Source organism: Cyrtonyx montezumae, unplaced genomic scaffold, assembly GCF_038088225.1.
Source record: "Cyrtonyx montezumae isolate F1298 unplaced genomic scaffold, pur_monq_1.0 scaffold_3, whole genome shotgun sequence".
NCBI lineage: Eukaryota > Metazoa > Chordata > Aves > Galliformes > Odontophoridae > Cyrtonyx > Cyrtonyx montezumae.
In genome coordinates this window covers 31849654-31874318 of record NW_027072034.1, presented here as the reverse complement: position 1 = coordinate 31874318, position 24665 = coordinate 31849654, and the positions used below count along the sequence as shown (strand labels likewise).

The window sequence follows — 24665 nt, the reverse complement described above, 5'->3', positions numbered from 1 at the left end:
TATAAAACTTAACTAGAGGAAAGGAAGGCACATCCTGAAATAAAGCAAAAGTTTGATAGGCTGTGTCAAAAGGAACTGTTGTTAATATTATAATTTATTATTTGTTAAGCACTGACAATGTGCTCAGTTCTGCTGATTAAGTTCTTCTGAGCAAGTTCTACTGATTAGCTTCTGAGGACAACACACTGTACTACAAAGAAGATATTTGACAGCTATCGAGACTTTTGCTTTCAAGGCTCACTTAGCAAAACAATTACATGCCAGTTATGCAAGTTTCATGAAAAGAAAAGAGAGAAAATGCATAAACTGAGTAAATATCATGACTTTTGTGTTCACTAATATTCCTACTCTAGATCTCTCACTTCAGTACCATCTGACAACCTCAAAGTTACACTGAGATTTGAGTAAGATCTAAAGCCTCATCCCTGCTTATATTCAGTTATCAGCATCACGCTACATTAAAGGCAAGCACATAAGCTCTATCTTTGCATTTGGCACTTGCTCCCCTTAGGGAGGCAGAGATGGGCTGAACGGGGCCAGTCCAAGCTAGACAGAACTTGAGCAGCTTCAGACTGATGCACACATTTTCCTTCTCGTCACGAAGAAGGTTGAAGTCAGATGGTTCTATGCTCGTGGGTGGTGGTCTGACCCAATAAATACTTTTTTGGGTGCAGGTGCTAAAAGGGAACATCTTTCCTAACCCAGTTGGTCATTCCTCCAGCGGACCCATCTTTAAGTCTATCAGCTCTGAGATGTAAGACATGTTCTTGCAGGGTACCTAGGAGTTGGGATGATGGCTTTGGGCTGGTGTAGAGCCACTGCAGCAGTGTTATTCCTGAGAGCCCAGGTGAGCTTGGTCTCTCTTTAGCAGGTAAAGGAGTCACAAAGAGTTTCTTCCTCCACCTTTACACTCCTCATCGGAGCACAGCATACTGGCGGGGTAGAAGATTCCCAAAAAGCGGGCACTGAATGGAAAAACTTTGTGCATGCGTATGTGGGTGCAGGCAGGGAACAGCACTCTGAAAACTGCTGGCCAAATCTGTGTGTCAGGAGGATGCCAAGCAGACACTGTGCCTTGCCCCGACCAGGTAACACCTCAGCATTCTGACAGCAGCGCTGCCAGGGCTCCAGCTGTGCGGATGTTCTTAGAAGAAAAACTCTCTTTTGTCTGCAGCTATCCTCTAGCTTGCACACTTCCCTAAATCCCGCCAGCATGCTTTTTTTCATAACCGACAGAAGGAAGTGAGTTCTTATATAAATCCTTTGTGTGAAGATCAAACTGCGTGCATGTAGAACTATGGGTTTTTTTAGGGGAAAATCTGCCCTAAAATAATCATTCCATGTTATCCCTGTGGAGTGCCTGTGCCGCCTGTTAAAACGCATCTGAGGCCACCCTCAAGACCTGAATCAACACTCACAGGCAGCAGCCGGCTCGGCTGAAGTCCCCGTGCTTGCAGGGAGGGCAGAGTGTGGGCAGCCAGGGGCAGGAGCAAGGTCAGGGGCAGCACAGCTGGAGGGGGCCGTAATCTGAGTTGCTCCTCGCAGACAATGTCAGCCATTGTATGGAGTGAGAGAAACTCGGGGAGCAAAGAAGGAGCCCGGCTGGGGTACACGGAAAAGGTGCCTTTGCCTGCCTGGCTGGAACCCCTCCTTGCATCCAGTGGACTACACAGGTATGGAAAGAGCCAGTATTTTCAGACAAACCTCCTATGTTAATATTCGCTTATTAACAGACCAAGGAATGGAAGATTTGGTTGAGAAAACAGAGCCTCTCCCTCACAAACTCAGACACGCTTGTAATGGAGAGAGGAGAATCGGCAAAAAATGAGTGACTGATTACAATACTATTGAGAAATTCTTCAGAAAAGGACAAGTAAAGAAGAAAGCCCCCAAATGGCAATAGCACAGCAGTTTTAGGATCGAGTTCAATACAGCTTGGTGTTTGGCTATTAAGCAATTCAATTACCATCCAGAAAATGCCCAAGCATTAGGCATAGCAAAACCTGTGATACCAAAGCATAACACTTCTCATATACTTGGAAAATCTCTGCTTCCTTCTATCGCCGTCTCTGTTTCTCCCCTCCTGTGCTCCTGGTCTGCTTGAATACAATACAATCAGGGCTTTTATAGTCAGCCCTACCTTCCCCAGAAGGTGCATCTCTTAAAAAGGAGCACAGATTCTCTCTGAGGACCATAAAAATGGACTCACACTTCAGTGGCATCATCTAAAAGATGGATGAACCAATTACATTCAAATAAAAACATTCTACCTGTGCCCATCCTGCAGCAAAATTTCAGCCAAAGGTGGAACTAAACCCAAATCTACCCATTATTAAAGCGGAGAAAAAATCAACTTTCTTTTATTCCCCTATTCATTTTCTGCCATAGTGATTTTCTGAATTTCTGACAAGACCATGACCGAGAGCTAAAGGATCGAATGGTGCTGGATGTGCTGTATCACTGGCCCAAGTGAAAGCAGGAAACACTAAACATCTTGCATGGGAGCCTGCTCTCATCAGGTTTATAGCCCAGCTTTTCCCATCAAAAGCAGTAAGGATGGTATAGACAGGGTGCAGAAATGCATCCAAGCATATGGGAGTAGATTTACACTAATCCTCCTTTTGAGCTTCATCCAGCACTAAATCAGAGCCACACCATAAAGAGGAACAATACAATAACTTGCAGGGAAAAAAAAAAAAAAAAAAACCATGGCTCCTCTCTATGAGAATGGGGAAAACTAAGCAACGTGACTCACTTTTCTCCTTAGAAACTGTTGAAGGAATGTAATAATGTGCAGCACTGCAGAGACTAGAAAAGAACAGAAGTCAGGTATCACCTTAGCTTGGCTGCCCAGTGCCTGCCTGCCCAGTGCAGGGCAGCAGAATGGAGGGGCCAGCCTTGGAAGAAAGCAGGGTAGCAGCCAGCTGTGTGCCACAGACATGTGAGCAACAAAACTCACATGGGAAGCTGTGAAAATATCTCTTTGCAGGGCTAGGCTGGGCTGTGGCTGTCCAGCTACCCATGCCATCCTGCCCCAAGGCACCCCCTTAAAAGCACTGCTGTTGAACTTAGGTTGAAGGGTGTTGCGGCCTTGTTCCCCCAGCAAAAACATAAGGCACTGTGCAGAGCAGGAAAATGGCTCTCCTTAGCTTGTGGTAGTAAAAGGAGGTCCTATGGCTGCAGCAAGGATGCACAGGTGTGCTGTATGTGAGTGAGAAGAGCAGGCTCACATGAGGAGCACCAAAGGCCTCCCAGGCTCATCCCCATCACATTAATCTCCCAACCATGATCCCTGGCTTCACTTACTGAAAGCAAAAGGGAAAGAGCTGTTGCTGTAAGATATGCACCGAGCGCTCTAACAGCAGTAACACATGCTGGCTGGGACTCTAGCCCTTGATCACTTCTTCCCTATGTCTGAAGCAAAAAAAAAAACAAAAACAGTAAGCTCCACAGCATCAAAACAATGCTATATGGATCTCTAACCAGGGACATAAAGAAATAATTTCAACAGAGCTTGCTGCAAGAGAGCTAACGGGTTCAGGAGATTAAAAAGAGATGTCAAAATGAGGTGGGTTGTTAAGAGTAAAAACTGGGGAGGGCTTGGCTAACTAAACAGGGATAGGAAGTAATGCACGCAGCTCCACACACATACATGCTCATACACAAGCAGCAACAGCCAACAACTCAGGTAAAGCAGCATATTCTTCAAATAGGAATTTTCTTAATCAGGTATACTTTCCTTCCTGATTAGAACTGGAAGAAATTGTACTCAGTACATGTCTCCACAGAAAACTCCCTAAAACATCCAGTTCTTAAAAATTACTGACCAGTTTTGGCTGGTGTCAATCATCAGAGCTCAGGTGACTTCCACAGAGAAGACTGTCTTTACCCCAGCCTAAGATCTGCCCCCATACACTGTTCCCTTAGAACAACTTGTCTTCTCTTTTTATCAAAATACTCATCTGGTTTAAGGTGACTTTTCATCTCCCAGCATATGGAGCTGAATGATTATGACAATTTGCACTTATTTTAAATCACAGCCTATTAAAGGGAAAAATAAATGCTAATATGTTGATATGGTTTACTTCTGAATGAATTATTGATATGAATGAGTAGTTGCAGCTATCATAATTACTGTTTATTAAATAAATATATTTTGAATTAGAGACCCTTGATTAAGAAATCATTTTTTTGTCTGAAAATTGTTTCCCTGCTGTTATTATAAGCAATACCTCACATTACTCTAAATAAAAAAAATGGTGAAATGATTCTATTTTTTATCTTATCCTTTGCTCTGTGAACTTGGCAGCGCTTTGTGCATATTCCCTTTTACTGCTTCTCTCCTCTAATCAGTTAAGTGAGGCTCTTTCCCCTCTGTTGTTTGTGTGAATCTGTCACATAGCACCTAGAGACACAAAAAAACATTTTAAACAGGAAAATGTGAAACAGAAAAACTAAAGGTTTGAGGATCAGACACCTGAAACTCCTCTCAACATTCTCTTTTAAGCTGAGCACGTTTCATATTAATGGTGTCTCTTTAACATAAATAATGATCTAATGAAATAAATATGAAATTGAAAGAATCATAAAAAGAATTTTACATTTAAGAATGCCATCTGTGTAACACTTAGCCTAACAATGAAATCATTTCAGCGCCAGAACAGCTCACTCTGCTTCCAGCACAAGTTATAGAGCGATGCAACGGTTCTGATGAACAGCACAAAATCAAAGTTCAGCTGAAGAACAGCACCTGGGTTGGTATCCACTTTGGTCCATGGATATCACACGGGACTTTTGAAGTAGGCTCTGCTAATGTTCCCACCTCGAGTCATCAGTAATTTTTTATGCAGTTGCCAGTGTTCATCAAAAGAAGATTTTGATATCAAAGTAGATTTTGCAGGTCAGCACAAGGGTATATTGCTACAATTTCTGCACTAATTCTCTGCGTTTTTACAGCAGCAAACCATTCTCGAGGCCAGTTGAGTTTGGCTAAGGAGCCCAGGCCTTAGAAGTGGGACCTTGAGCATTGGTAGCATGGAAAGGTCTGCCTATAAAACACAACAGCACCCAACTTCAGCATGTCTTTTAGGGCCAGCAGCCTAATTCACAGGACTGTGGACAGTGACGCAGAGTCGGAGGCTGCATTCCCAATTCCTGGGAAGCAAAGCTCTGGTCTCACACACGGCAGCACAGCAGAGGCCCGATGAACACAATGGAGATTGTTTGTTTACACCAGCTGAAGAGAAGGGAACATATTTGTTTTGAGCGAGCTGTGTTAGAATACATATTGTTTTATATGCCCGGGCCTCATTACGCAGTGCTAGTCTTCAACATGGATCAGATCCTAAAGCTGCTCCACATACTGAAATAAATGTGAGCTCTACCCACAGAACATCTCCAGACTTAGGCCTCACGTCTATCAATGTCATCTTGAAAAAACAAATGCTTAAAAAGAAAAACAACAAAAGCATCTTAGAGACTGTGGAGGATGCTCACGTGCAGTAGATGCCATTCAAGGGGATGCTGAGGAGAGACAGATACCCATGTAACGAGGCTGGAGAACAGAGTGGGCCTGAAAGAAAATGAGAGATAATTAAGGTTTGCTGAAAGTAATAGGACTTGCACCAGTCAGTTTCATATTTTAGAAGTTTTCCTAATGCTGAGAGGAAATTCTCCCCTCACATCAGCAGCACGGCTGCACAAGCACTCCCCCCAAGCAGAGGTGGCCACAGTCTCTGTTTTACTCAAAAGCACAAGAGCATTCACGGGGGAAGAGTTAAAAATGCTGCTTAGTAAACAACCCGAAGAGCTGCACGCTGTATTCATGTATGAGGAGGTAGGAGCCCACGGAGAGAGACGTTCAGAGGCAATCAAAGAGGATCTGAGCCTCCCTGAGCACTCACATGACAGTTGGGATCATTTCGGATCCCTTCCAATGAAGATAAAATGGCATCAAAAGCAGTGAGGCTTTTTTTCTTTCTTTTAAGGATGAAAACACAACATCATTAGTCAAATTTACTCTGAACTTCCGCCTCCTCATGTTGATTTGTACTCAGGTTGAGTAAACATATCTTTCCATCAAGGTAAATAAACGTAAAAGCCTATCAGTAACTTAATTGCTTAACGAATGATGCAGTGTGGGGTGTAACACTGTTTTTGACTACACTGCTGAAGTTAACGACCTCTCAAAAACACCTATTACATATCTTGGCAGTAAAAAAATCTGCACATACTTGAAAATTTGCTCATAAAATTTCAACAATTTTCCAGTTATTTTTCCCTGTTCTGGGGAGGGGTTGGGCACCTCACAGGGGAACTAGTGTCAAACTGAGTACATTGGTGCAAGATGCTGTCTTCTGCAGGTCTGGATGTCATAGAGAAATTAAATTTGAGAAAAGCAGAGGTTCCAGAGCAAAGGCAGAGGTTACCAGGTGGGTGGGAAATGTTGTATCTCCAAGTAGAAATGGCCACGTTTTACTGAGGTGGGGAGGCTCAGACCACAGGAGCCTGATCTTGGGTGTGTGGCACACACCTGGGGACATCTGCAAACACACAGTCCTATGTACTTCTGGACTTGGTACCCTGGGCTGAGAGAACCCCAGAGAGAAAGCAGTTGTGGCGGATACAGGAAATAGAGGTGCAGACAAAATGAGCCCTCCAGTGAGGGGACAGCCAGGAAAGAGGGCCAGCCACGTGTCAGAGGCTGAATTCTGGCTGGCGGTGGGCAGCAGGCAGATTGTGGAGGCACAGCTGCCAGGCTGACATGATGGATCAGAAAAGCTACTGAGGAACTGTGAGAGTCCAGGCAGCTGAAGTAAAGGGAAACATGAAAAGGTAATAGGTCAACCCATCTTTACAATCTATCAATTAAACAATCATCTGCTTCCAAAAGCGTGTTATGTCCTGAGCAGTGGATATCTCAGCACGTGATCACTTCCATGAGGGAGTGACAGGCTGACAAACAGGAATTAATAATACTAATTACTAGGAATGCTAATAATTTTGGATAGGCCATTCTACAGTGAGCCCCTCCAAGGAAATAACATGGTTGGGTATTTTGGCTTAATTATACTGTCGCGTATCAGCTTTACTCAGCCCACCGCAAAACAAAGGTGTGTTCAAAATTGTCCATTATGTGGGAGGGCTCCGCCAAAATCTCACCCTGCTTCGGCCAGTTAGCGGGGGTGAGAGTGGCATGCAGTTAGCTTCAGCTGCTTTCTCCAAAGCCCTGAAGCTTTCAGAAACATTCATTTCTGTTGGCATCACTCAACAGCTCATTGTTAGGATTTGTTCTCATTGGCATGCATGAACTAAGACTGATGTATCGGGCGATCCAGAGTGACAGCCTTCAGCCCAAAAAGCGAATACCTGCTTCCCTTAGAGTCCAGGGACTCACACTTGACACAGAGGATATATGCAAAAATTATCTTTCCTCTTTCATTTGCCTGTGTTAAGCCTAAGAGCATTCATCCAAATTAGCAATCAGGCAAACTGCATGCAAAAATCTGCGCTTGTACAAACTGTGCATTTTTTTTTGTAACACTGTAGGATTAAATATCTTGACAAAAGATGAAAACCCTTTAACAAATCTTCCCCTAGAGAAAAGTAACATTTTTTTTATTCCATTTACTGTCAAATGACATAAAGAAAGTATAGCTGAACACAATCCTATAGGTTGATTTGTTGCTTTAAATAATGTCACTAACATCAGATATCAATGTGATAGTGCAAAAAAAAAAAAAAAGAAAAAGAAAAGAAAAAAAGTTCACATTGAGCTAGATTCAATTACAGGCCTAGAAACTGAAATTAAGTCTGATGCTACATGCCTAATTCATGTTTGTGTGACTGAAAGAGTATCTGGTTTACCTTGAATTTCCTGCCTTAGTGTGGTGAAAACATGACCCATCGCATTAATTAAAAATAATTTTCAAATGCAGCTCAAGTCATATTGCTCCGGCAGGAGGAGATGAACTCTTTTTTTTTTTTTTTGTCCTCAAAACATCATATGCTATAAAGGAAACTTCAGTGCCTTTTTCCTTGATTCTTAGGTATATCTTACAATTCTCACTGAATTAAGTATAAATAAATAAACATATATATTATCTCTATCAATTAGAAATCGATAGCTAATAAAAAATAAAAACTAAAGCATTTGTCCTTAAAAACCCTCCCTTAATCAACTTCTGACCACACTGGTTGAAGCAGGTGCATATTGGCAATTGTCACACATATTATTGAGGTCTATACTTTGCTCTGTATTACTCCATTCACACATTACACCCAGCATGGTATGTTCATGTTTAATACCCCAAAATACCATACCATATCAGTGGAATTTAAACCAGCACACATTTGACTACTGATTTCACATATGGGTCTGGGACTAACTTTTCTCCTAATATGGTGATGGCACAGGCACTATTTAAATGATTCCTGAGCCTTGTAAATATACACCAGATGTATCTTTTGTAAATGTTACATTTTTCAACATCTCAGCATTTGTGAATAGTTGAAAGCTATGCCAGCCATGCTTTAATGGGGCACAGAAGCGTACTGCACTCAAAGAAATGGCACACCATTGCGATAGTCAAAATTACAAGTGCTGTCAAAAGCTACATTTTCACTTTATTGATTAGCACCAGGTAATACAGTGCTCTGCATCGCATGCTTATACGGGCCATTCTCAGCTGATGCTTGTGTGGGGGTGCACACAGAGGGACGTGGAACTGGATCCACAAAGGAAGAGAGCAGAATCCTGGGGAGATCAGAACCCCTGGGACACAGCCATGCTCCCGTGGCCACAACAGACAGCCCAAGGTGAGGTGGGAAGGGCAGCAGGGTTGCAGAGCCCAGCATTGCCAGCACATCTTTCCCACTAGCACTGATGTGGTATAAGGCTGCAAGACATATGTATTCCTGCTGCTTGGGCTCCCTCATTGGAGAGTTACCTCAATACATGGAGAGTCATCGTGCACTGGACAAGGAGCATGGGTAGCAGTCATCTGGCTGCGAGAAGCAGACACCCTGTGGGCTTTCCTGTGCTACTGCAAAAAATCCAGTTGGAGATGCAGGAGCAGGCGTGCATGCGGCAGGTCAAGGGAAATGTCCCTTCCTCTCTTTCTACCTCCCAGCACTTGCCCTACCCACTGCCAATATTAGCGATGACCTCTCTGATAGTACCAAGTAAAAGGAGCCATTAGAAAAGAAACCAGCACGTTTGCCCAAAAACACACTTCTCTCCTTTGCAAGATCTGCACCCCAGCTGTGCCACAAAGAGGGAAGGCATTTATAACGCTGCATGGCTAATATAATTCAAAAGGCAGAGTGCTTTTTCCCAGGGAATTTTAGGCTGGAGTTGCACTACGCGGCTCAGACCAGCAAATCCGCTAAAAATCAGAGCTAGGTGATACATGACAATAAACTTAGAGGGAACGGACTAGCTGTAACGCCCCACTACAAGTATTATTTCCAAGTTCACAGGCTTGCAAATTAAAATGTCCCTGGATCACTGCCATAAAAAAGAACATTAAAAATCAGGGGAAGAGGTCTGGGCATCTGTTAGAAGCATCTAATATATACCAAATGTGTATGCTGAGCTTCTTAGATATATGCATTGCTGAAATGTAGCCTACAACTAATGCAAAAGCAGAAATATTTTAATTGTATTTTTCCATTTGATATTCAAATGAAAAAAAATATATCTTATTAAACACAACACTTGGCTTCGCTATTTTAATAAAAAATAAGTTGTTGAGGAAAAGAAAAGCAAAACTACTGATTCCTTTCCTTATGATGATCAAATGAGCCTTTCATGTTTGTATCTTATACTTCACTTTTTAGCATTTTGAGGCAAATAGCAGATATCAAAACTTAGTAAATAATCAAAGACTTACTCAGTTTTTCCAAACTGTCATGCTGCTTATCTTGTAATAGCTGATCTCTTAGGTAGCATAAGCTATTTAATTGCTACTGAAGATTATTTGAATGAAAAAAAAGAAACGGCATTCTCCCTTACCCCTCAAAAAGACAAAACTACATTCTTCAAAAAGACACATGCCAGCAGATAGATTCTGATCTCTCATACACACGCACAAGAGCGGCAGCTAATTTTACAAGATTTGATATGAGCCGTGGATCTGAGATTACACTCTGTCCTCCTGACTGCACATTCCACACAGAAAATGGCTTAATTTGGAAATAAATTTTGTAGCTGATAAATCTGGACTCTGTGGTCCTTCGGTACCAGAATAACCAAAGTTATTAAAGTATTTGAAAATGTAGCTGAGTACCCACAGCAACTGTGTTTTAAAGGGACTTTTTACAGTGTAGCCAAAGTGTGTACTCATGTATCCCCTCTGACATGATAGACTGTAATGGCTCCGGTCTGTCATGTCAACCATCTGCATATTAAACAGTCCCTAAGTACACATTGACACAGCAGACCCTAATAGCTCTGAAGCCGTAACAATCTATTGAGTCAATAATATGCATGTTAAAGAGCATCTCATGTACTTCCATCAATATCTTTTATCTTTTCCTTAATTTGTATCTTCTTTTTATACGTACAGCGGAGTTAAGGTTTTAGGAACCTTTATCCTTAACGTGCTGCTGCAGATGTAAAACATGTGGCACAGAGAGGCAGATGCAGTAGCAAAATCCTTCCCTAGGATCTGGGCCAGATCTTAAAATGACAACTGTAATATTTTTGCACTGGCAGCGTGCATTCTTCTCTCTGTTCCAGATAAGGTGGAAATATCCCCCCTTTTCTGCTGGGCCTGATCTGGTGCTCGTGAAAACCACGGGAAAGATTCCCGGTGATTTCACAGTCTTTGGATAGAACCCAGTGTGATGCTACTCATTTCCTATTACACATTTCCTTCTAATTAAATGAAATAGGTCACAAGGGGAAAATGAAACAAAATACAAATGTATTTACTTACAGTAATATCAACCCCCAAAAAAAGACAATCAGAAACAAGAGAAAAGATAACACAAAATACACTGTCTCTTCATTAACTTGAGATTACATCTGGTACCACAGGCTTAATTCATTCCTGAGTGATCCTGAGATCTTTTGTAGCGTGGAAGAGGAATTATGTTATTTAAGAACAAGCAAATAGTGACTTAGTTTCTTTTGCCTAAAAAAATGCAAAAGAAAAGCTTCATTTGCTTTTCCTTGACTTTATGTCCCCATAGTGTGGCATGTTCCCCTCACAATCCAGTCATACATCTTTCCCACTTTCTTCCACTCCTCCATCACTACTTGGCTCGCATTTTTAAAAGTTAATCCATAGTGCAGTCTGTGTTTCCAAAAGGCAGAACCAGGGCCACTTGACACTATCTACAGACCTTAGTGGTCTGAATTCCCCTCTCCTTTCCAATAATTTGACACCGATGTGTCTCTGAAGCACATATGGATTTATTCCAGCATATTCTTGACCCTCACACCAGCGAGGGCAGAAAGGTGGTACTCTTTCTATTGTTTTTCATAAGCATGCAATTCATCCTCCCTCCCTCCACCTTTAACCTTTTTGGGTCCCTGCACACATCAGACAAAGTCACCTACATGTGTGCCTCACTTCAGGACAGCATCTTGGCCTGCTATTCACCAATATGCCAAGAGCTGATGGCATCTGCTCTCTACTATCTCCTCAGCAGCTTTTCTGCTGTTCCCAGAAAACTTTTCTTTCCCAACACAACTGCAGGAAAAGCAATTGGTTGTCCACACTGCATGCCCAGGGATCTGCCCAACCAAGGGGCTAGAACTGAGTCTGGGAGTAGTGCATGCACTTGATCCTACATACCACAGTGCATCACCAGGATGGGACTTTGCAAACAGTAGATAGCTTTATTTATGATTTGAGCTTATCTACTAAAGATCTAACAAGTAGGTTTAGTTTTGGGCAGGACAGGCTTTCCCTAAATGAAAAAAAGCTACTGAGAAAAAGAAAAAAAAGCAAAAGAAGGATGAGTGTCTTAAGAAAAGATAAAAGCCAAAGTCACTGAAAGTCCTGCTAGCTACATTGCCAGTACTTTATTTAGAAAAGGGAGTCAATACAAGCAGGGCTCTGGAAGGGCTTATTCCTGAGGGAAACTGTTCATTGTCAGCAAGGATGCAAGTCAGCACCAAAACACAGATGAAGCGTGTTCTTCTCTCTGCAGCACTGCAGGTAAAGCCTTGCCCTTATAAGGAAATTGTGTCCTCCCTGACCTTGCTGCAGGGGCTCTCTTTTGCTTTTCACACTAGTCAACCTTGGTACTTGCTATGTAAACATGAAGAAAAGGGTCAAAGTCTTCTAGCAGCCCAACAACCAGGACCAGTCCAGCCCTGATGAAAGTAAGAATGTCACACAGCAATAATAGAGCAGCTCTGAATCAGATACATGGCACCTGCCTGCACATCTGGCTCTTCTACTTGCACTTAAGTAGACACACAGGCTCACTAAAGTTACCAGGTAATGGGAAAGGACAGGAGAAGGAGGACTGCTGGCCATGCCTTCCGGCCATGCAGCCAGAAGTAGTCCTTTAAGGCAAATCCTCAGCACTGAAGTTTACCGAGTTGGGTAATGTTCACTCAAGGCTGCAAACACTTCCAAGAATCGTTCCATTGATTTAAGTGGAGAGGTCGTCCAGTCCAGCTGCACACTAGAGCAACCAATGTCTGCCACAGGGCTAAAGAAGATGCACTGGCTTCTGTGAGTAAATGAGCCTGATGTCTAAGGGCATTGAAGAAAGAGAATGAAAGAAGTGAGGTGCCATATGCAGGGTGCACCATGTCACCCAAGAAACCATCCTTTGAATGCTGCAAAGTAAGATGTGACCTCTCCAAGAGGGATGGCTTTTCCTATTTGGAAGGTAAGAAAGGTCTTGCTTCCTCTTGTACCACATCCAGCTGCCGCTGAGCATACCCAAACCTGGCCTGGTCCTGAGCCCACCAAAGCTAATGGAAAGATGCCTGATGACTTCAGTCAAGACTGCTCCGTATCCTCAGGCAAATGTGGGAGAGAGAAATTTGGGTAGGGCTATGATTTCACTGTCTGTGTTCATAGGATGTCTCCTTTCCCACACGGAGGAACATTGGCCATCCTTCCCACTTCTTTGGTTCTCAGTGTTCAACACTGCACCTGGAGTTATCTCCCATTTACCAGTGAGCTGATTTAAGTGTCTGACTCAGTCACATATGTTTGGCTCACTTATCCAGAGTAAGATTTGGCCTACTAGCTGCGAAAACAGCTTATATCACATGTGCTGCAAAGCCTAGCCAGAACAGGCTGAATAAAGGATGAAGTTTAATCATGGAAATGTTGACCTACAAATAGAGAACAAAATGTTAAACCACATGGTATAGGGTGCTGCATGCCCCAAATATCAAGGAGAGGAAAGAAGAATTGAACACATTTGGAAAGTAAAGCTTACTGTTGTGGGGGTTTTTTTTCTGGTTTATTTTTTTTTCTTTCAGCAGGATCGTAGAGTCAGACCCACACTGTTCCTGCTCACGATGACACCCTGGCATCTGAAGAACAACATGACACCCACCACAAAATGCTGCTGTTGGCTGGCGCTGCCTAAAACGGTGAGGTTTCGTGAAGGAGGTGAGGCTGCCAAAGGAAGGCAAGTGAGGGTCTCACAGCGGTGGGACCAGGCCACCAGTGTGACTCTAGTCTATGGGATTTGTAAAAACTCCACAGAGGTAAACATGATGGAGAAGAACATCCCTTTTATCCTGCGTCCTTGGGAACAATCTGTGGGTTACCTCTAATAGCTGGAGGGTGGCTTTGTAATTATTTTCACTGCACCTTTCATCTGGAATTTTCTCACCTTTGCGGGTTTCACACAAGGAAGGGTTGCTTTTTTAATCGCAACCATCACACAGTCTATCTCACAGAATGTGAAAACTTTCTCATAGGCTTTATTTAACATAGCACTGTGGGATGAAAAAGACAAAAGAAGATTTTTTAAATCAACAATTGTCGTGCTTTCAGTGCCTCGCATGCTTAGCCTTTAGGTACACTGCATTTTAGACAAATGTGGCTAACAACAGCCGGCCAGACCTTACTGACTGACAGCCATTTCTTTACAGGATCTCTATGTGCCAAGGAGCTGGACAGTAATATCCATTTGGTATTCATGGAAAGTACTTGCAGAACAATAATGACAATAATTGCTTCTGATTCTTGTGTTTACAACACTGCCAAAGTATCATTAGAGCCTTATTTATAGATAATAATGCTTATTAATCACACATATTTGAATTCTGGAATGTATTAGATTAATATTCTTTTGTAAGTTGGTTCTGTACTAATGCTATGAATGCACATTCTGAACACAGCCCATTGGGAGTGCTTTCCTCCAAAAAGTAAAATCACCTAAACCATCTGCAGGTAGGGACAAAGGGCACACCTCTTCCTCAGCAGTCAGACACCAGGACTGGAAATGTAATTTGCTAAACTAGCCCATTCAGACTAAAACTGGGGACAGACTCCTGACGTGAAAATGCTGTGAAAGGTGTGATAGTAGCAACACACTTGAGCTCACTTTTTGATGCCCTATGAAACAGTGTGCTTTCTATTGCTTTCAAAAGAAACCAGTTTCTTTCCTGTTACGTAGCCTACCTCTAACCTATGGGCAAGTTTAGGATTCGTGATCCCGGACCTTAGGATTCATCATCAGTCGAGGCACTGGTAATGAGAAATACACTACAAAAACCACTCCTAATTTTGGTTATTAAATAATTCCAGCTTTTATATATCAACGTCTGCTGTGATTCAATAACGTGATAGGATGAAAATGGATTTTTAAAAATGACAGTTGCAACAAGCAAAAATGTCACCCAAATCTCAGTATCAACTGCCATATATTCATATTCTCCTTTGTCTCCCTGTAGCCCATTACAATGCTGAAAAATACACCAAAACAACTGCAGTACCAAACTCTCCAATTTTTGGTGTGTGGCCAGCTCCATAAATTTGCATTTAAACAAATAAAATCTAGAACAGTGCAGCATATCTTTTTTTTTACTACTCTTTCCCTGAGATGGTTCTTCAAGCACATTTAAAGAGGCTCTGTCAGTTTTAGAGATCCCATTTCTGCCTGCTTTTCTTTTGATTCTTTTTACCCGCTCCTGAGGTAACATAACTACTGCAAATGTGACAAATTAGAGAAGCTGTTCTTTTCTCTTTCTGCATGTTATTCTGTGCCCGTTTTGTGTTTTTTATGGCTCTCTGTGCAGCGTCAGTGCAACCTGTCCCTCAGTGTCACAGTCCTCATTGTCTCCAGGGATCTTTTACACAGCCACAGTGGCAGAAAAAGAAATAATAATTAAAATGCAGAACCTTTACACTGCAAAGAACACTTGTGGCTTGATGAAACTCCCCCAAACTGCTCTCGGCTGATATATTTTTCCAGACTAAATGACCAAGTGGCTGTGCCCCTTTAAAATCCCTTTTACCTATTAATATGCTGGTGTGCTTTGCTTACTGTGTTTATAAAATGCTCGTTGAGGTTTCCCAGGGACTTCAAGCCTATCAAGGCAGTTGGTGCTGAGCAGAGCACAATCATTACTAAATGAAGCAAAGATTTTTTTTGAAAAAAGAAATAGAAAAAGAAAATAGAAAAGCTCGTAGGCACGGTTAGGGATGAAACCAAAGAGCAAAGTTCGGGCTGTGGTCTGGAAGCACGCCCAGCCCCGACAGGTACATCCTGCAGAGCCTCTGCCATGAAGCAATACAAAGAGGGGCACAGCTCACGTTCAGTGGACATGATTTCACGGATTAGGGATTTCTCCAGGAGAGGAGACTTGTTTACGTTGCTGAAGCCCCAACTTGCAGACAAAGCAATGAGTGCTGAGGCCCAGCACCAGCTGCACACAGAGAAGCCTTTGGAAAGGGCCCATTCGCTGCTCCCCACTCAGATCCATTTGGCCAAACCTGACCACAGAATTGGCCCTGATGTATTGAAGGAACTTTCCCCAATATCTGCTCATTTGTCCCAGCTTTCCCCATTCTCCCCTTCTGAACACTACCCCACAAAGCCAAATGGAGGCCGCCTGCTGCCTGCCTCCCCAGCGCACCTTGTCCTTTCTCCCACCGCCATCAGCCCCTTCAAACAGCCAAAATATTTTTCTCAGGTTTCAGTGTGCCATGGTGCAGGAAGCTCTTCCTCAAATAGGCCTTCAGAATTTGCATGTGATTATTTCCTAACGCTAGCAAGAAATACGTGGGAGCATTTAGTACTAACGTCCTAATTTTCAAAAGTCAAAACATCAGCATTTAAAATCATAATCCCCCCTATAGATGTTCCAATCTTCTTATTTTCTTAATTGAGTAATGAGCAATAATTTCAATTATTGATGTCTTTTTTTTTTCTTTTTTTTTTCAAGGTGGTTGTGGTTTAATCGTTTCTTCTACCACTGTGAAGAAAAGGCAAAGCTAACAGTTACCATAGGGAAGGTAGGTTCATGATTACATATCCATACAGCTGATGCTAAACCTGTAGAAAGGGTAACAAACAAAAAAAAAAAGAAGAGAAGAGAGGAGAAAGAAGAGGAGAAGAGAAAGAAGAGAAAGAGAGAAGAGAAGAAAGAAGAGAAAAGAGAAGAGAAGAGAAGAGAAGAGAAGAGAAGAGAAGAGAAGAGAAGAGAAGAGAAGAGAAGAGAAGAGAAGAGAAGAGAAGAGAAGAGAAGAGAAGAGAAGAGAAGAGAAGAGAAGAGAAGAGAAGAGAAGAGAAGAGAAGAGAAGAGAAGAGAAGAGAAGAGAAGAGAAGAGAAGAGAAGAATAAAGGAAGAAAGGAAAAATAAAGAAGAATAGAGGAAAAAAGGAAAAATAAAGAATAGAGGAAAAAAGGAAAAATAAAGAAGAATAGAGGAAAAAAGAGAAAGAAGAGAAAGAAAAAGAGAAAAAAAGAGAAAAAAAGAGAAAAAGAAAAAGAAAAAGAAAAAAAGAAAAAGAAAAGAAAAAGAAAAAGAAAAAGAAAAAGAAAAAGAAAAAGAAAAAGAAAAAGAAAAAGAAAAAGAAAAAGAAAAAGAAAAAGAAAAAGAAAAAGAAAAAGAAAAAGAAAAAGAAAAAAGAAAAAGAAAAGAAAAAGAAAAAGAAAAAGAAAAAGAAAAAGAAAAAGAAAAAGAAAAAGAAAAAGAAAAAGAGAAAAAGAAGAAAAAAAATTTCCAGATAGCATTTTTCCACCTTTTTTTCACATTTGACTTTCTCAAGAAAAGTGGCTCCTCTTCTTTGAAAATAGTGAGTTTTAACAATTCTCACTGAAGTCAAATGAAGATGAAAGTGCCCCACATCCTGTTGAGAAATAGCCCCTTCTCCTGTATGGTCAAATTCCTAGTTTGAAAATGCTGCTCCTTCTGCACAAAGTCAGTAAATGAGCCTACAGATACTGCTCGCATATCTCAGCAATTTTAAGCCCATGAGTACGCATATGCAAAACCAGATCTCCAGCAAATCCCAAGCGACCAACAGTAAAACCACCTTCCTAACGGTCGGTGGGATTGTAACCAGTTATATTTGTGGATTTGTAGATAAGGATATAAAAACCAAGATGGAAAAGTTTTGACTAACTTGTTCACTAACAGCAATATGTTAAAACAGATCAAAGCAGAGAGAGAGAGAAAAACAAGAGAGAGGGTTTTCAAAAGCATTGTTTCGTTCTATCATTTTATTTGTTATTTTTCTCACTATTATCCTGTTTGTATTTAGTGTTGTTTTTATTATCAAATAGTTATCTTTCTGCTATCAAATTGCATGATTATTGTGTATTTATCCCTCCAGATACGTAACGTGAACATTTCTCTTCCTTATTTTTATATCATTTATAGCCACTAAAATTTTGAATTTGTAATTCCGTGTTGTCTTCACAGAACTGTAAGACACAAGCAGGAATAAAAATAAAAACATACCTTCTCATCAAGTATTCTGATAACCAAAAGGGGAAAAATTAATCTCTGTATATTTCTAAATAGTCCTGTAGGAGTCGTACACTTTTACTACACGCTGTATACTGTATAGTTCCTTCCACTCTTACGACACGACTCATTACTTTAAAAAAAAAAAAACACTTTCAAAACCACTAAGGCACAAATCTTTGTATGGAGCCCTTTTAGTATGCTTTTTATTCTGACAAGATTAATAATTATCCTATAAGCGTGACACAGTTTTAAAATGTTTCTAGTATGAGTTAGCATTGTGCATGCGGGTATAGATGTAGAGAGAAAAGTTATTTCACAGCCGAGAAAAATATATTTAAACAAAGAGTGGAAAACTTTTTTTTTCCCATCACTTTTTTTTGTAATTTAAAATATCTATAGTGAGCTTCAGAAGGGAATTGGGCATTTGTAACAAAAACAGGAGCTACTGAAAACGAGCTGGAAGCAATCTGAGGAAGTATATCAAACGCCCCAGAGCTTTGGGCAAAGTGGTGACAAAGAGATCTGTCACCTGGAGGGTGACAGGCATGTTTTCTCCCCCACAGCCACCAACTTTTGCCCTCTCCTGTGGCACCTGCGACTAGCTCCTGCTGGGAAGCAGGCTACAGACTTCCCAGGTTTAGCTGTCCTTCAGCAAGACTGTTCCTAGGTGTTTATAGCCCTCATGACAGCCGTAGCACTTGCCAGAAGGTGTCATTTCCCTCTTCACTAAGCTCATACACATCCAGTGCTTTCCACTGGTGCAAACACACTTCTTTTTTTCTTCTTTTTTTCTTTTTTTTTTTTTTTTTTTTTTTGCCTTAGCTGTTCAAAATGCTTAATCGTATGCACCCTAAGTATCAACTCAAATTGTTACTGGCCTGGTTCACCAAAGAGAGGGTACAAACCGCAGGTTTCTTAAGCATAAGCACAAAGTTGGCACGGCCCTCAGGGCTAAGCCCAGCAGAACTCCCACTGAGGTCCCAATCATACAACAACAACCCCTTCACTTTTCTTAGGGTCCAACGGAATCGCACCAGGAAGAAGACCAAAGGCCAGACCCTGCTCCTTTCAGTGAGGCCCAGCTCCAGGTGTCTTCAGAGAATGGGGTAGGCCAGATCTCCTTTGGGTCAGAGCAGGACAGTGTTAAGGAGAGGATCGAGGGCTGCACCATCCTCCGGCTAAAGCCAACGGCAAGTCAGGCAGCAGCACCTCCACTCCCCTGAACTGAAGCACAGGATTCACCCCTTCTCCTCTCTCCCTAACTTCTCTTGCAGGAGTAATTTTGAGGTAACACAATGCCAAGCACCACCGGGCTCACGTTTACAACATGGGGCTGAACTACACAAACTCCCATTCTAAATTCAAGGTGTTACTGCGTTACTTGAGTTCATACTTTGTATAAATGTCCCACTGTGGTAGGGCTTTGCTATGTATAAAAGCACAGGTAGGTATTATGGGCCACTTTGTTTTGTCTCATTGATCAGCTACTTAAAAACATTCCCCTTGCACTGCAGTAGCAAAGAAAGCAAAGGTGGGTTTTTTTGTTCTGCTTCTTTTTTTATCATTCCCCAAATTAAATTTACATTCCATAATGACTGTATTCCCATGCAAAACAGCAAAATATGCTTACATACCTGACCTCACTTCTGTGGTGAACTGCTTCATTTGTGAAATGGCACATATAAATCTGGAATCTCAAACGAATTACTTGTTTTTTCTTGCTATGAAACCTTACTTAAGTTCACAGCAATTTTAAATATGATACGTTTAAAATATTAATATTTCCCATATATTATTCACCGACTTTCAGGTTTCATCTCAAGTTAGAGGCACTTCGTATTTCAAAGGCAGAACTGCTTCTTTTTTTTTTCAGTACTAATGTTCTATTAATTCACTTTGTAATATCACTCCAGTTCAGACAAATAAAATTGCACTAAATTGCTGATGCCAAGAATCATGCTGAAGTTGTTGGCGTGATAAAAAATTCCACTTTACATTATTATTTTATAAGATATATATATATATATATATTAATCTCTGTATCATCTTTTTAGGCATAACTCAAAGCCCTGCGTAGTGAGTGCTCTGAGGATAAATACACACTCACAATTATCTTTGTGCTGAGATGGGGCTGAGTGCAGGTATCACAGTAAAGTCTGTAACTTCGGTGACTTCTGCGAGGAGATAAAGGCAAGCTCCCAGGGAACTAACAGCCTCTACGGATGATCCTTGATGAACGTTTTTTACTTTGTGTACTTTCCCTTCCAGCAGCGTGATGCACCCTGTCACACACGCATATACAGGTATGTTTGTGAAAAATAAACGTGCTTGTGTGTGTGCGGAGAAGCTGGAAATGTCTCACATGCATATCACACAACAAGTGCTATTCGTGTAATCACTTTCTATATATAAATAAAATCCATTTTATATACGTAAATAAAAATGTGTGAAGGTATTCCTTAAAGGAGCCGGAAAGGCCTATGAGTAGGTGGGCTCTTCAACATACCCAAAGAACTGAAAGACTGTGGATATAAAGCGGAATCTTTTTATATGAGCATGTATCTTTTATAATCTCTCCATAAAATCCACATGGCTATGTAACTACTTCCAGAGATGTGGATGGAAGTTATACCTGGACAGCCCGAAAGCCTTTAATAAGTAAAGCAGCATATAATCCTATGAAATGCCTTTCAGGAGTGAAATAATTACAAAGCGCTGGAGCAGGAGTAGCAAACAGCAGGAAAATCACCTGTGAATAGACGTGAGAAACTATAAATATACTTCAGCGTTTGTGTGGTCATCAAAATCAAACGTTCAGGAGCTGGAAATCCAACTGCCAGGAATGCAGATTGATAGGTTTAAAGGAATGTACAGCCTGTGCCTCGAACTCTGAGTTTGCAACGTTGTTAGTGAGGTGTCCTCCCTAACAATGCTTGGCATTTCTTCCCCTGGCAGTTAAAAAATACGGGGTTCTTAAATTAAAATGGGATACAATTCTTTAAGAAAAAAATAATAATCATAAATAACTGCAAAATGACGGAGGCAAATCCCCGTCAGTCGTGAGCACAATGAAATTATACTGAGCACAGAGAACACCGGGAGAGGCTCCTGATCAGCTACAGCACAGAACGCCCTGCACTACGCATCCCTCTGAAATATGAATTAGACCTCAAATGCAAATCGACCTCCGAAGGGGGGGGGGGGGAAGGGAGGGAAAAAAAAAAAATCAGAGAGACATACCGAGTCAAACGCTCCTTTTTCTGCCTATCTCGTCCCCAGTGTTAAAACAGGCAAAACAAAACAAGTGCACATCAAGATAGAGCCAATTAAGGGGAAGGCAGCGCGGAGGGCGGGTGGGAGGCAGCTGCCTCGCCGAGCACATGGGGAGCGGGAGCGGATCGCCCCACCTCGAGCCGTCCCTGTGCCTTCCGAGCTCTCACGGGAGGACGACCGGGGTAAATCGGAACCGGCTTTGATTCTGTCATCCGGTTGCATTTGGGATGACGCGGAGGAGCTGGGGGAACGGGTCGGTTTGGCCGAGGGAATGAAAGGGAACGGAAAGAGTGGGAGAGGGGAAAAAAAAAACAGCAAGCCAGGGTGCCTAACAGTGCTCGAGTGAATGTTGATGTTTTTATTAGGATTTTTTTTTTTTGGGGGGGGGGGGGAATGATAAAGAGGTGGGGCAGTGGCGGGCGCTGGGGAGGGGAGCCCCGTCGGGGCTGGGGTTGGGGGGGGCGCGAGGGTGCTATGGGGCGCTATGGGGCGCTGCGGGTGCTGCTTTCCGCCTTTATTCCTCGCCCTCCCCCTCCCCGGCCCTCACAGCCCCCCCGCATCACCCCCGTGTACCCCCCGCGGCTGCCTCACCGCTCCCGGCGGCTCTCCCCGCTTGGAAATGGAGAGCGGCGGCTCTCGCCAGGGCTCGCCGGCATCCCGCGGTCCTGAGGAAGGAGTTTGGGGCGGCGGGGGGAGCGGGTGTCGGATGGGGGGGGGGAAGAGGGGGGTGTTTGAGAGTGACGGTGAGGCGAGGAGGAGGAGGAAGGAGGAAGGCTGGGAAGAAGGAGGTGGGGGGGAGACGGAGCTCCTGAAACGGAGCCAGCCCAAACGGGAGGCGATGCCGGAGCGGGGGCTGCGTCATTTCGGGGCTGGGAGAGGGCTCGGGCCCCCCCCCCGGCCGCATACGAGGGGACCCCCTCCCTCCCTCCCTCCGGCGGGGCCGGCCCCGACAGCCCCAGGGCCGGGACGGGACAGGACGAGCCCACGCACGGGGAGGGACTGTGGTGCGCCCGGCGGTGCGGGGGGGAAAGTGGCAGCGGAAGGGCCGGGCGTGGGCACGGACACGCGTGGGGGCCCCGTGGCAGGGCAGGGCCGGGACGGGAGGGCAGGAGCAGGAGCAGGAGTAATGCACGGCATTTCTCCCTGCCTTTCTAAGAGGTTCCACCGGGTGAGTGGAAATGCCTCCCGTCCCTTTCACATTTTGAAGCACAATCGGCATTTAAGGGGGAGGAAGGGGCAGAAAGGAATGGGTTTTTCTTCGTTTTGTTTTTGTTTTTGTTTTTGTTTCCCTGCCAGATAGTGAGTCTCTTTGAGCCTACTGTAACGTCCTATGGCTGTGATTACAAACTCTCCTTCTGCAGAGAGAGGAAGTAGCTGAGACAGGACGTCGAGCCAAGTGAGCTGCCAGCGGCTGCCCAGGCCCTGCAACCTTTGCGAGGGGCAGGGACGGTAGTGGTATGGCCATGGGGCCCGTGTGTGGCACACCACATGTCCCCAGCAATATGACTGTTCCTTTCTTTCATTCACTTCCTAGTCCAAGGCAGTTTCCCTCTGGAACACATCCTCCCGAAGGCTTTTTCAAGCATTCACCTCCATGTATTTGGATTTGTATTTATTTCCCCACCCCAGCGTTCAGCAGGCAGGCTGCTCTGAGTGGGGATCGCAGCTGCCATCGTGGAGGTGTGCACCTGCCTCTACAAAGGGGGCATATCCCCATACTGACCACCATCATCATTGCTATGTGCACACAGCTTATGTGTGCCTGTGCCTGCGTGCAAAACACATGTGCACAGGCACACATGCCTATGGATATGCATATATCCAATAGTGGTGGCCCTGTTAAAACCGAGTGGAGATTTCTCTCCTCCAGACAGACGTATAATGCACACGCACGGCGATGATACCTGAGGTGTTTGGGGGTGGGGATGCATAATATCTTCTAAATTTGAAGTTTTTATCAGGCAGAGCAGATTACTTTAAGCGTTCCATTTCTCAGTGATCCAATTTTATTAGGATTTACTATCATTTGTGCTGGGCATCCCTGGGGAAATAATGCTTTGATTAATGTAATCCTGGGCTGGGATCCGCCACATGCCCCTCTCCCTGGAGAAGGGCCCTGTTTGACAAACAACAACAGAGCAGCAACTCTTGCAATCCGCGCTCACCTTTAGGAAACACACGGCCACGCTCGCACAGAACGCTGCCACCGCCTCCCCCCAGCCCAGGCACAATAGCAGCGCTGCAAAACAATGCGCGCTCATTCATTTGCACACAATGCCCGCGATTCAGCGCGGGCTGTACGGCCCAGCCCTCAGCGGCACGGAGCCAGCCCAAAAAGGACACCGCGCTGAGCCCCGCTGGGAGCCGCAGCATCTCGGGGAGCTCAATGCCTCTCTGTATTGCAGCTCTCCGTGGGCTCCCGGCACTTCTGTCTCTTTGTTTCCCGCCGCAGGCCTCGCCGCAAACTGATTTCCAGGCTGTGACCCCCCAGCTCCCCCCCGCCCCCTACCCCGTCCTGAAGGCTCCCCCAGAGAGCGTGGTCAGAACGCGTGGATCCATCTCTCTGCCTTTTGGGGTGTTCCGGCCACTGCCACCCCCATCTGCCCGTGCCAAAGCCTGGCAGGGGCTGTTGTGTTATTCACGTGGGTCTGGGGGAATACACACGCACCGGGCGAGGGGCCAGCGCCAGGTGACCCGAGGCTCCTCCCTCCCTTCACCCCCAAGCGGTCGAAATGCCAATTTAATGATTATTTCTACCCCAGACACGGGGGTCCCACCGCACCCAAGGACAGTGACAAAGGCCACGCGTGGGCCACTTTATTCCCAGTGTGAGCTGCCAAACCCGGGGGCAGAGGAGGGAGGGGTGCGCTGGGGTTCGCCATAGGGCGCTGCTCTGTGCGCGCACACGGCTGACCCCGACGCGGTGACTCAGCGCTGCGGTGGCTGAGCGCCCGCACGGGGGGTCCCCCCCTCTCCCTCCCTCCCTCCCTCTTTTCTTTCCTGATGAAAAAACGATGCAGTTTCCGTCTCTGCGTGCTGGTCGAGGAGTCCAGCTAACACGCCTTAAAACGCGTTGTCAGGCGCTGGTTAAAGAAGGAGGAGGGCGGGGGGGGGGGGGGGGGGGGTTAAGAGAGAAGGGGGCAAAGCCAGGCGTGCACTGCTATGCGTGCCCGGAGTGCGTGTTTCTCTCCCTTCCCTCTCCCTCTCATCCCAGCGTGGGCTCCGGCCCCCGTTCCCCACTTCCCTCCACGCCTGAACCCTCAGCCCCCGGGCCGGGGGTTGGGGAGAGGGGGAACCCCCTCCTTTTCGGGGTCGGGGGAAGGGGAGAGGCGGTGGATTACGTTAACTTTGGGCTGAGGTGGACTTGAGTGGAGCTGTGGGGCACGGTGCCATGTGAACGCTTCGAAGTACCCCGCAGCAGAGGATGGATAGATCGGGTGTGAAACGCACACGTAGAAACCCAACGCACGGCAGTGAAAGCCCC

At 44.2% G+C, this 24665-nt stretch overlaps 1 long non-coding RNA gene across 2 annotated transcripts in view; it reads right to left on the bottom strand.

Moving 5' to 3' along the window:
- Nucleotides 1-21853, bottom strand: part of LOC136053087 (uncharacterized) — a 30129-nt gene extending 8276 nt beyond the window's left edge. For both annotated transcript variants that reach the window (XR_010622592.1, XR_010622593.1), the window contains exons 1-2: nt 21773-21853; nt 5497-5572 (exon numbers count right to left, since the gene is read on the bottom strand). This is a non-coding gene — a long non-coding RNA (uncharacterized LOC136053087). The remainder of the gene's footprint in view (nt 1-5496; nt 5573-21772) is intronic.
- Nucleotides 21854-24665: the final 2812 nt, after the last annotated feature.